General features: G+C 37.7%; 1 long non-coding RNA gene across 1 annotated transcript; it reads right to left on the reverse strand.

Moving 5' to 3' along the window:
- Positions 1–770: 770 nt before the first annotated feature.
- Positions 771–2,763, reverse strand: LOC118242502 (uncharacterized). Its single transcript, XR_004776879.2, has 3 exons — positions 2,627–2,763; positions 2,347–2,484; positions 771–1,817 (listed from the first exon to the last, which is right to left on the reverse strand). It is a non-coding gene; the product is annotated as an uncharacterized LOC118242502 (long non-coding RNA).
- Between the last annotated feature and the right edge of the window lie 9,951 nt (positions 2,764–12,714).

Raw genomic sequence — 12,714 nt, forward strand, 5'->3', positions numbered from 1 at the left:
TTTTTAATAGTCTATCTGTTTATCCATCCATCTATCTACTTAAATAGGAATGCGTTTGAATATGATTAAACAGCACAAATACACTACAAACAACACTGGGTATTAACAGCAAAAATATTCACAATAAAGTCGAAGGACTTTTCAAACCCCTGGATAGCGAGTGGACTTTAAGTTTACCATTGTGTGTGTTCTTTGAAAAGACGCAAATTCTTCGACTTTATTGATTTACTTAACATCACTTTGTCAGATTAATAATAATCTCTTATAGTTTAATGGACTAATTTTCATGCGACAATTATTTTTAACCTGTTCATCTAGCTGTTCATTATGTGATTGACTGCCAATATTAAGCAAAAATCTCCTTAGTTCACCTAACTTTGCATCTCATTGACGTAATTACAAATCTTTTGTCCAAATGAATTGAATGAACAGTTAATGAACAGTTACTACCTGCCAAGATAATTATTGATAAAGTATACTTTGTTATTCTAGCACGTTTTGCTATTAGGCAAAATCCAAAAAAACAAGAAACATGAATTATCAACACGTTTATTTAAATGTTTCATTTAAATAGCTTTGATAACCAGCAAATAGCCATACAAATAAAAATCTAAGCCAGTAAAATATCGCTGCATTTCGTGACAGGCCGAATGCCGCAGGGCCAAGGAGCAGGGCGCACAGACGTCTCTGGACGAAACAATGCGGCTTACGGCACTCACATTAATCAGACAACGCGATATAAACAAGCGGAAGAAGCAAAGCGTGAACATAAATGAGAACATGAACAATGACCGATAATATGTTACAAATCACAGGGGTTTATATACATGCATAGATGAAACGAATAACAAGGTGCAGGTGTGCGATAAGGCGGCGCGGCAGCAAACAAGGCGCAGTTATAACGAAAACAGTCAACAAGGACGAGCCCACAGGCACATGGCGGGCCGTACCATGTGATATGTGGGAAGGGGGCGTACCGATACACATTTAAAAACATTAAATTTACGGGAAAAAAAGTGTTGGCTGCCACGTGGATTTACTAATCTAAACAGATAGTCTGCCTAAACCTTTGTACAATGAAAAAAACAATCCAACTGAAGTAAAAGTTTCATTGTTAAAAAAAAAGTAAACTTACCCTTTCACAAGGGTATTGTGACTCTTAGTCAATTAGTACTTACTGTCAGAGTTTGTTTTTCAATTTATAAACTCCTGCTGAGCAGGCTTTTCCCCCAACCTTCACGATCATTCACTGCATTACTTCAGAAGTGTATCTCCGCTCTTTCAGGTAGTCCACACTGAGAGCATACAGAAGTCCAATCACTGGCATTTGGCAATGACGCAGGTCTTCCGTTAGCACCTGTTCCCCAATGACTAAGATTACACTGACAATGTTGACATTTGCAACTAGTCGCACAATCAGGATGCTGATCTTAACCCCTCTAATGTTTTTTTCCCTCTCGTCTGTTGGCTTTATTTGAAAACAAGTAACAGAGAGCGGTATCATTTTAACATTCAATCAAGCATGCAGAGTAAATGTGTAAATGTAAATGTGTAAATGTAAAAGTAAATGTGAACAGCACTATGCTACTAAAGACATACCTGACGCATGTTCACGGAGTGGGCAGGATCTTCTGACATATGTTAATGAAGTGGGCAGGGTCTTCTTAGATATGTTAATGAAGTGGGCAGGGTCTTCTGATATATTTTAATGAAGTGGGCAGGGTCCTCTGACATATGTTAATGAAGTGGGCAGGGTCTTCTCGCATAAAATACGGTAGGCCCATCTGCTGCTTCCCTCTCTCTCTCTGATTGGAGTTCTGTTTAAAATAAACATTAAAAAACACGCAGAAAGTGTCAGCATGTTTTTAAAAGACATTATGATTTTAAATCACTTTTAAGAAACTGTAAATTATTAGTAAGCCCACAGTAATGAATAAACAACTCATACAGTACAAGAAAAATCTAAGAAATAATGGTTGCAAAGCTCATCAATACTGGCAGATCCTTTAGTGTCATGGCCCCAAAATTATGGAACACTTAACCTCAATCTGTCTGGCTCCTCACTTTCATCCTTCAAATCTCAACTTTAAAACACCTCATTTCTCAATACTTTCATAACTTCTCTTCCTATCCGTATTTGTTAATTATTGTGTTGATTGTGTGAATTATTTGTCTTTTTTTGTTTTTCTTCTCCATCTCTGTCAGTGTGAAGCAACCTCGTGTCTGTGAAAGGCGCCATATAATTTGAATTTATTATTATTATTAATAATACTGACTGTCAATTATCCGAATAAAGTGCGACAAGAAAGAATGGGGAAAGGAAGGTGAAATTATAAGTGCACTCACGTCACTTTTCAAACGTTGCATCACATCCCTGAGCTTTGTTATTCCCACATTTCTTTTTGAGTGATATAACTCAAGGAGCTTTATTAGATGCTGATCCAGGCCTTTGTAGAACTTCTTCAAATCCATGTACATGATCCTCTGAATTAAAAGACAATCTGTTGAATACATGTAAGCAAAATATGGAGCTGTCCAGCTATTTTTAACAAAAACAGCCATAATTCATTTTTATGTCACCATGGTCCAATTAATGTTCAAGGATTAAAAATGACAATGTACTTACATGTCGCTCAGTGAAAAGTGAAGGCCAGTTTAATTTTATCTCTGTCACTAGTAGCTCTTCTTCCACATTTTCTCTTCTTTTTAAGGCAAACGTGTTCTCCATTTTCTCAACCAAAATTTTCCAGTCTGGAAATCTATTTGGCTTCCCATTGGATTTGGATTTGCTCCCCTTTCGAGCACTGCCAAGTTCTTTCTCACCAGGAATGCTGGCAAGAAATTTATCTTCTTGATCTTGGTTGTTGAAGCACCATCATATGCACCTCTTTTGCCTCCATTAATAGTAACCTCTGGACATTCAGCTTCTCTGAGCTTTCGGCGAAAGTCGCCTCATACTCCTCACTGGATGGGTACACCTTGTGTGTGTAGATAGCATCAGCAAGCTTGTCAAGAATTTGCTTTCATGTTCATGTCAATAGACTCTTCTCTCTGTTGAGGTCAGAGAGGCGCTTTCGCTCCCTGAAAACCAAGACAGAGAGACTGAAGAGGAGCTTCTTCCCACAGGCCATTCGGGCCCTGAATCAGGGAAACTGATAAACTGTGGGGACCACCACCACCATGTAACATAACTGTATAACTGTGTGTGTGTGTGTGTGTGTGTGTGTGTGTGTGTATATATATATATATATATATATATATATATATATATATATATATATATAAAATTTCAATTACCTTGTAACACAACAACTGTAAATATGTTATTCTACGAAATGGATCTGTACATTCTGTAGATTGTGTACATATATACACAACCATATACATTGTACATTGTGTATATAATCATAATATACATATATTGTACATACATTGTTAATATATTTTGTACATACATAGAATATATATATTTCTCTTTGCATATATATATTTCACATATATAGAATATCTATATTTCTCTATGCACCCGTTTTCTTTTCCTCAGTTTGGACAGAGCACTCTCCACCATTTCACTGCGAGTTATACTGTGTATGACTATGTATGTGACAAATAAACCAAACTTGAACTTGAAACTTGAAACTTTGTTACTACAAGTAGTGTGCCATCTTTCTCATTTCCGTTTCTTAGTTGCACCATCATGGGAAACACCTGGTACAATAATGGGATCAGGCCAATGCTTACATCGATCTTTTAGGTGCGGTGCCTCAGAAAGGGACGACAAGCTTGCAGTGTCCAAGGTGGAATTAGTGAGAGGTGAGTCAGTAGAGGACAATTTAAAGACCACCTTTACAGTTGCTCTTTGAGATGGTAGGTCACTAATGGATGGAAGACTGCAGAGCTCATTCCTGAATTCTGGATCTTCATATACATGAGCATCCAGTTTAATTCCAGAAGCTTGTAATCTGGAAAATCATCTTTTAAGTTTCAGTGGTCAGATGTTTTTAATTCAAGATAACACAATATTTCTTCAGAATACTGTGCAGAAGCAAGGATGTCTTTTATGTGCATTAGTGTCTCCCAAGCCTTGTCATTCTCAGCAATTTTATTACCTATTAAAAGCCTTGGTGAGACTCTTAAAAGAGTCCAATTCTTGTGACTGTTGCCTCTGATTGATGATTTGAAATGGAATGGCTTTAGAATTTCTGAGGTCTGTTTGTTTTGTCTGAAAATGTATATGGGAAAGACTGAATAACTACACTGCCTGGCCAAAAAAAGGTCACCACCTGGATTTAACTAAGCAAATAGGTATGAGCCTCCCATTGGATAATTACTGCATGGGTGATTGTTTCAGCTGGCAACAAGTTATTTAACCCTAACTGATGCAGTGAGTAGGTTCTCATTTGTTAAACAACCATGTCGAAAGACACATCCTGTGGTCGTGGAAAAGATGTTAATCTGTTTCAGAAGGGTCAAGTTATTGGCATGCATCAAGCAGAGAAAACATCCAAGGAGATCGCTGAAACTACTAAAATCGGGTTAAGAACCGTCCAACGCATTATTAAAAAGTGGAAGGACAGTGGGGAAACATCATCTTCGAAGAAGGAATGTGGTCGTAAAAAAATCTTGAATGATCGTGATTGGCGATCACTTAAACGTGTGGGGAAATCAAATAGTAGAAAGCAACAGTAGAACTCAGGGACTTGTTTAATAGTGAAAGTAAGAGCATTTCCACATGCACAATGCGAAGGGAACTCAAGGGATTGGGACTAAACAGCTGTGTAGCCTTAAGAAACCACTTGTCAGTCAGGCTAACCGGCAAAAACGACTTCAGTTTGCTAGGGAGCATAAAGATTGGACTCTGGAGCAATGCAAGAAGGTCATGTGGTCTGATGAGCCCTGATTTACCCTGTTCCAGAGTAATGGGTGCATCAGATTAAGAAGAGAGGCAGCTGAAGTGATGCACCCATCGTGCCTAGTGCCTACCGTACAAGTCTGTGGGGGCAGTTATTCCATCAATGGATTTTTTTCTTCCCTGATGGCACGGGCATATTCCAAGATGACAATGCCAGGATTCATTGGGCTCAAATTGTGAAAGAGTGGTTCAGGGAGCATGAGACATCTTTTTCACACATGGATTGGCCACCACAGAGTCCAGACCTGAACCCCACTGAGAATCTTTGGGATGTGCTGGAGAAGACTTTGTGCATCAATACAAGATTTTGGGGAAAAATTAATGCAACTCTGGACAGAAATAAATGCTGTGACATTCCAGAAGCGTGTGGAAACGATGCCACAGCGAACGCATGCCGTAATCAAAGCTAAAGGCGGCCCAACAAAATATTAGAGTGTGTGACCTTTTTTTTTTTTTTGGCCAGGCAGTATATATTAAGGTCATCCAAAGTAATGTACTTCCTGAAAGCCAGTGCATGCAAGCAGAGGCTCAATTCATTTTGTATTAGCCCCTCAAAAAGATCATGGTGCCAATCTATTGGAAATCTCGTGGCAGTGGTGATGTGTGCGAGCCTGTTTGGAGTTTGGAGAACAACAGAACCTGTCCACATCAAATCTCTCTTGGAATCCAGCTAAAGAATAAGCAGAAAGGTTGTGTGCTGACACACGGAGAGCCGTATCTTTAATACACTCATCAAATCTCTTTATGCACAGCCCATCTTGTTCCAGACATTCAGTGTCCCAGAGCAGCAGGTCGAGGATCTTCTCATAGCCATATGTATTTATATCACTAGTAAAGCTCAAACAAGCCAGGCAGATTGATGTTAAAGCCAACCGCTGTCAGAGAAGTAAGTTTGCAATTACCCAGTATACTGCACAAATGTTTGTATTTTTTACAAGATGTGCCCAAAGGATTGCACAACTCAGAATCTCTTTGTACAAACCAAGGGCTAAACACAAAGAACAGAAAATTATTTTTGCTTGCAGTAGAGTCCATCTCTGCAAGTTTATGTGAAGCCCAACTGAGTCCCAGTTTCAGACATATCTGCCTGAAAATCCTTGTCTAAAACATCAGTCACTGAAAAGCTCACTTAAGATGTTCAAAAGTGCAATATACACAAACGTGCTCTCACATGCTGAATCAAGGACATACTCCACTTTCAATAAGTGAAAAATTTTATTTATATAAATAAGTTCTCCTGTGGTCAGTTGCAAGTCTACCTTGCCCTGAAAGGGTTAACAGCGGATTTGTATACTTGACCATATCTAATACAACTGCAATGAGTCATCAAATGTTGTTATGATGCAGGAGAAAGTCCTTGACACATTTTTATGTCTTCAATATTTCTTCATATCCATCATCATCATTTGATGACATACTTGACCTGTTATACTGTGTTTATATCATTAGCTTCACGTTAATTAGTGTGCTATTATATTTCAACTAAATTTTAAAATGTTCCAAGATATTGAGATGGTGGCTTCGACTCTTATGCAAAGTGAAAGTAGATTTGAAGCTGCATCCTTTGAATGGACAAGTAACAGATTTGTTATTTCTTAAATTATTTGTGAAATGCGAGAAATATTGATTAACATCAAGATTTTCTGAGAAGTAGCATTTTTGTGTACATCTATATTATGTTCAGAAGATCTCCTATGATGTCTTTTTAAATGATTCTTTAATGCTACTCGTTCTGAACGAGCATATGCCGTCTGGGTATATTAAGGGCAATGGGCAAGACTTCCCACAGTGCCCATGTTTTAATGTGTAGGGCCAAACAAGGGTAGCCCGATTTGTAAATGAAAACCTACAGTACTTACAGGTCTAGCTCGTTCAGTAACGAATCAAACACCTAGAAAGTGAAAAAAAAAACCTTTAGAAAAACACAAATCATTTGCACGAGAGGAAAATGTATTTCTAACAATTGAATGCATGCAGAAGCATGGCTAATAAATCATGAAAGGCCGCAGCAATATGTGACGCATTTAATTTCCGGTCAATAAACCATATACATGGAAAATAGTGTATGTTAATTTGAATGGAATTCTACAAGGCATACAACAGCATATTTTAAAAAAGCATATTTTTTAAACCCAAAACGTACCTAGCTAGCACATGCCTTATGTAAAGTAAAACCTCATGGAGATTTCTTTGTACATGTGTTAAAATGTAAGTACAACGTTTAAGAACTATATTTATGCCTTATATATGCCTTTTAATTAAAACACAAAAGCAACTTCGGAATATAGGTTATAGTGCTCAGTTGCAAAGTTTTTAAAAAGCAATATAAAGATAGCTAGATGGATCATCTGCGCTTTCGCGATGCGATTACCCAGATAAGTTTAGCAAAACTGGATGCGTAAAAATGGTAAAAACTGCGATCCTGATTTGAAAGGGAAAATCACGACGAGCAGCCACGGTTGCCCTCAACGTTGGCGCTCCTTCCCGGAAGTCACAGCAGCGTCTGCGCGCCTGACGTCACGTCGCGGCAATAGACATCCAATAAAAACATGATATGAGCTTCCGATCCGATGACAGATTTCTGAAGGGATTCGCCACTATTTTCATATAATAATTGTTATGAAAACATGAAATGAAAACAATTATAATTGTTATAATTAATATTATTATACTTATTATTATTCTTACGATTTTAATCGCTAAATTTTAGTGTAAATTCTGAGGCAACAGGTCACATTTTGTTACTTTTTCAAAAGGACACGGAAAATAAATACGCCATTGTTTAAAATAAAAAGTTATAAAGCTATAAAGAACTTTACAGTATGTAATAAAATTAGCTTAGAATATAATTTATTTGTATTTAATGGAATTTCTAACGAGCTGTGTATTTTTAAAGAAAATTTAACACTTTTCGCAAATACGTATATTTTCATTTGAATGTGTTGTTTTGACTAACTAAATTATTTTAGTCAGAACAACACATTCAAATGACTAACCTAACTAAATTATTTTAGTTAGTCAAAACACATTCAAATGAAAATATATGTATTTGCGAAAAGTTAAACATTTTATTTAAAAATACACAGCTCGTTAGAAATGTCATTGCATAAATATAGATGACAATTTAAGATGCTGAACTGTACAGGAGTGTTTTGTAGTCAGTTGACATTGTGGAAGGCTTTTAAGGAAGAACTCTACTCAGTGCCAGTTTGTGTTTGTGTAACTTATGTCAGGTATGTCTTGTTGCTCTGTAGTCAGCTGCAAGCCATTTTCTTCCTTTTGTTAAAACAACATATATATTTTTTTGCTTTTATCACTAGTCATAAGTTGAGTAGACTCAAATGAGATGTTAAGTTAAATATTTGTAAATAATTTGTCATTATAACAATTTATGTTGATTCACAAATTATTATTTGTTCATTTGACTGAAAAGCCTAACGATATTTTACAGTGTAGACAGCTCTGTTAAACTAGAAATTTAACTAGAAAATTATAAACAAGCACAGATAAATTTGCTATTGGTTGTGGAAGAGGTACATTCGGGTGATACAGACTGTGCCTACATAATAGCACAACACCAGTAGCTGCCTATTCATTAATATCCATGCTACACCAGAAGTAACTGAGTATGTGTTGTATGGTTGATATATTGCTATATTTATTTGCATTATTCCTTATACACACACACACACACACACACACACACACACACACACACACACACACACACACACACACACACATACACACACATTTAGTCATTGCCATCTTCATGCTAGGATTTGTAGGCTGTGAGCCATGATGGAATGTGGAAAATAAAGATTCAAGTGATAAACAATGACCTGCCTCTAACTGGATTTTCTGCCAATATAAACACTACCCTACACAAACTGGCACTGAGTGCAGTTCTTCCTTAAAAGCCTTCCACAATGTCCACTGACCACAGAACACTCGTATACAGTTCTGCATCTTAAATTGTGACCTACATGTTGCCTGGATACTGTCAACTGACTTTTTCAAAAACATATTCTACTCCGTAGCAGCTATTCTGCAGCATGGCCTTAATAATTCCCTGCTTTGAGGTATTTTCCCAGATCACTTAAAATATCTGCCATTAAGTCACATGTGAAAAAGAACTCACTGGACACTTCTAGATTACACAACCACAGATATTACTCAAATCTTAATTTTACGGGAATGATCACTGAGAAGGTGATTTTATCCAAGTAGGTAAATTTTAGTGTAAATGGATATTGTAACAAATTCCAATTGGCTTTCCAACTCCATCATAGTAAAGACTCCTAAAGGTATTAAATGACATATGCCTCAATAACAGTAGTCAAATGGGTTGGGTCAGAAGACCACTCTTACTTTGTGAGGATTGTTATGGGTCTCGTCGGATGGATGTAACATGCGTTAAACCAGTGCATACCAAGCGACGTATCTGCCTGTTTGCCTTCTTTGTTCTCAACTTCTGTTTTCCTTCTAGACCTCCTGCCCAGGACACCTCCTGAACTCTGCCTTTTCCTCTCGACTCCAAACCGGATAGATAACGACTCCGATTGGCCCGGCACTATGTCCTATCGAGAGAGTGCAGTTCTCTCGCTATTTGCTTTGTATCCTGCATAGCAAGCATGTTTTGTTTTGCATCGTTACACTCACCGGATAATTACAGCATAATACACACGCTATGTCTGGAGCACACAAATAACTGGATGAGAGAAAACAGGGTTTTATCTGTGTTTAATCTCTACATTGGCTTCTAGTTAGTTATAGAGTGGATTTTAGAGCACTACTATGATAGGAAATCACTGAATGGACTAGGCCCAGAAAACATTTCAGTATGTTCAAAGAATAAATACCTAGTGTCTATGAATGCAGGTTAACTAGCAGAAACCATATTTCAAACTAATTATGGTGAAGCACCATTTATGCTACACACAGCTGGAGACAACTTCCAGAAGAACTTCTTTTGCCCCTAAATGTCAAGTCAATTTTATTTATATAGTGCTTTTTACAATAGTTGTTGTCAATGTGGCTATTGTGGCTATTTCAAAATGACTTCTATTGTCTTGTTCCTATAACTGAGCTTCAAGACTTGCACTTTATTTTTGCAACACTTTAGTATCGTACTTTAAGATTGGAAATTGGTAGTGGAAGTGGGTAAAGAACTACATGGCCCACTGTGTACTGCTTTAACTAATCTGAGGCCAGACATTATGTTGTACTCTGAAAGAAAGCAGATAGTTTGCTCTATAGAGTTCACAATTCCATTTGAGGAAGACCTTGATGAAGCTTTTGAGAGGAAGAAGCTGAAGTATGCAGACTTGGGGACTGAGGTGAGAGAACGTGGATGGCAGGCCAGTGGACATAGGTGCTAGGGCAGGCCAGTGGACATAGGTGCTAGGGCAGGCCAGTGGACATAGGTGCTAGGGCAGGCCAGTGGACATAGGTGCTAGGGCAGGCCAGTGTACATAGGTGCTATGGCATTTGTAGCTGTTTGCCACATTGGAACGCAGGCTGTTTGGAGAAATGCATATAAAGGTGAAATGACTGAGGTGTTCGGTGTCTCAGGTACATGAAGGACTAGGCAGATTGTTCTGTCAAGTCATTGTGTAATATGATAGGTTCAGACGGAATCTGAGGCAATGAACACACATGCCAGTGCGGCTGGGTATGGCCTTAGCCAGTGCGGCTGGGTATGGCGTTAGTCAGGAAGGGAGTATGGATCTGCTCTGTTTGGGAATGCTTGGTTGTGTAATAGATAAAATCCACATGGAACTGGCAACACTGAATAAAGATTAGTGGTGCCATTGGAGCTGGGCCTTGCCGTAGTCGCCAGGGAGGCCGATGTGGCTGTACGTCTAAAGAAGTGTATGTGGCCGGTTTAAAAGTGAGTTTAGAGAGGGTTGGGATGCCAGAGCTCACTGAAGCCTTCTGGACGTGTCAGGCATTTAATTCAGCAAAACACTAATGAAGGCAGGTGCCTACATAATGACCTCTTTGGAGAGCTTGTGATGTGATTGCCAGTACGAAGTGACTGGTCTGAGCCCTGTGTGAAGCTCTAATGGTCTTATCCTGTGTATCATTACAATTGTCCTTTAATGAAATTTCAAATATTTTTAGTTGATTGTATTGTCTTTTAAATGTATGTTTTATTTCACTATATTTAATTACACTTATCACTTCTATTCAATGGACTTTTATTTGTAAAGCACCTTCAATTGCTATAAACCTGTCTTTCTTTGCCTATAAACCTGCCAAGTCCTGGTTCTAGGTGTAACTAATTTTTGTTTTTTTCAACCCGCTCACATTTCATCTTATTAAAAAAATAAATCAGACCTTCATCCAGCAGTTGTAATCAACAACAGCTTGTAGCAGATTTGGACTGGATGTCCGTTTGCTCCGTGTGGTGTGCGGGGGAAATGCCTGTAAGCGCGCCCCCGTCTGGCAAGCGCTGAAAGTTGCGCGTCCATGTCGAGGCCAGTGCTGCTCATAGCTGCTCGTTGCCTTTCAACGCGCTTCAGTGAACTGTGTCTGCTAGTTCAGTAAGATGTGGGCTACATCTGGGCTCCCGTGTTTTAAACAGGGGAGAAAATTATCCACTTAATTAACACCAGTGTTTATTTAAATTGAAGAATTCATATTTTAAGAGTGACTTTAAAAAAAAAGTATTACTATGCTAAATCGGGAAATGTGCAATACCTTGGTTTGAACAGCGTTCCAGTGCTTAAAGTTGAAAAGGTAACATTTGTTTCTCATTACCTTTACTCCATGCAGTATCACAGGTACATGGAAATATCCACGCCACCTTTTCACATATAGCTATTCCTACCCTTCCTACGCACACTGGAACTGTAAAAAGAATAATTATATATATATATGAGACTGACGTTTAAATGAATACATTATGATAGCTTGATATCATGACGATATATCATGATATATATATATGCGGTTTAATGTCTTCGCAATCAAACTATCAAACCATAATTCTTGTGATAAGCTCGATAGGCAAAGGACTTCAGTCTGTTTTTTGCCCTGGTCATGATATCATGACGATATATATATATATATATATATATATATATATATATATATATATATATATATATATATATATATGTATATATATATATATATATGTGTATATATATATATATATATATATATATATATATATATATATATATATATGTGTGTGTATATATATATATATGTATATATATATATATATATATATATATATATATATATATATATATATATATATATATATATATATATATATATATGAGACTGACGTTTAAATGAATACATTATGATAGCTTGATATCATGACGATTAATATATATCTTGAAATGGAACAAAGGATCGAAATGTTAAAGTTATGACGGGGCGTTTTAAGCTCTGACAACTTCTGCAGAGGAGCCCGAGGCTAGTCCTGTTCCCCGGACTGAAGGTGTTCTGTAAACTATGCATCTCATTGTATAGTTCTTTCGCTTTAGGACCGCGTCTGGCCCACAGCATTATTTTATGGAAGCCCCCGTGTTCGGTTACTTATAAATTGTTTTTACCATCAAGCCAGTTATACTAGGTAGTATTGAACTATTTGTGACATTTCCTCGGTCGGGAACCGAAGCGCATCACACTGTCCGCTCTTTCGGGAAACCAGTGGTAAATCATTCCGATCGAGTGTCCGGATCGATTAGTCGTTAGGCCTAGTCGTGCGGGAGTCCGCGGCTATGGGAAAGTCAATGGGAATGGATGAGCACGGGTCCGTAACTGAAGATGGAGACCTT

Source organism: Electrophorus electricus, chromosome 17, assembly GCF_041902795.1.
Source record: "Electrophorus electricus isolate QZ-2024a chromosome 17, ASM4190279v1, whole genome shotgun sequence".
NCBI classification, from domain to species: domain Eukaryota; kingdom Metazoa; phylum Chordata; class Actinopteri; order Gymnotiformes; family Gymnotidae; genus Electrophorus; species Electrophorus electricus.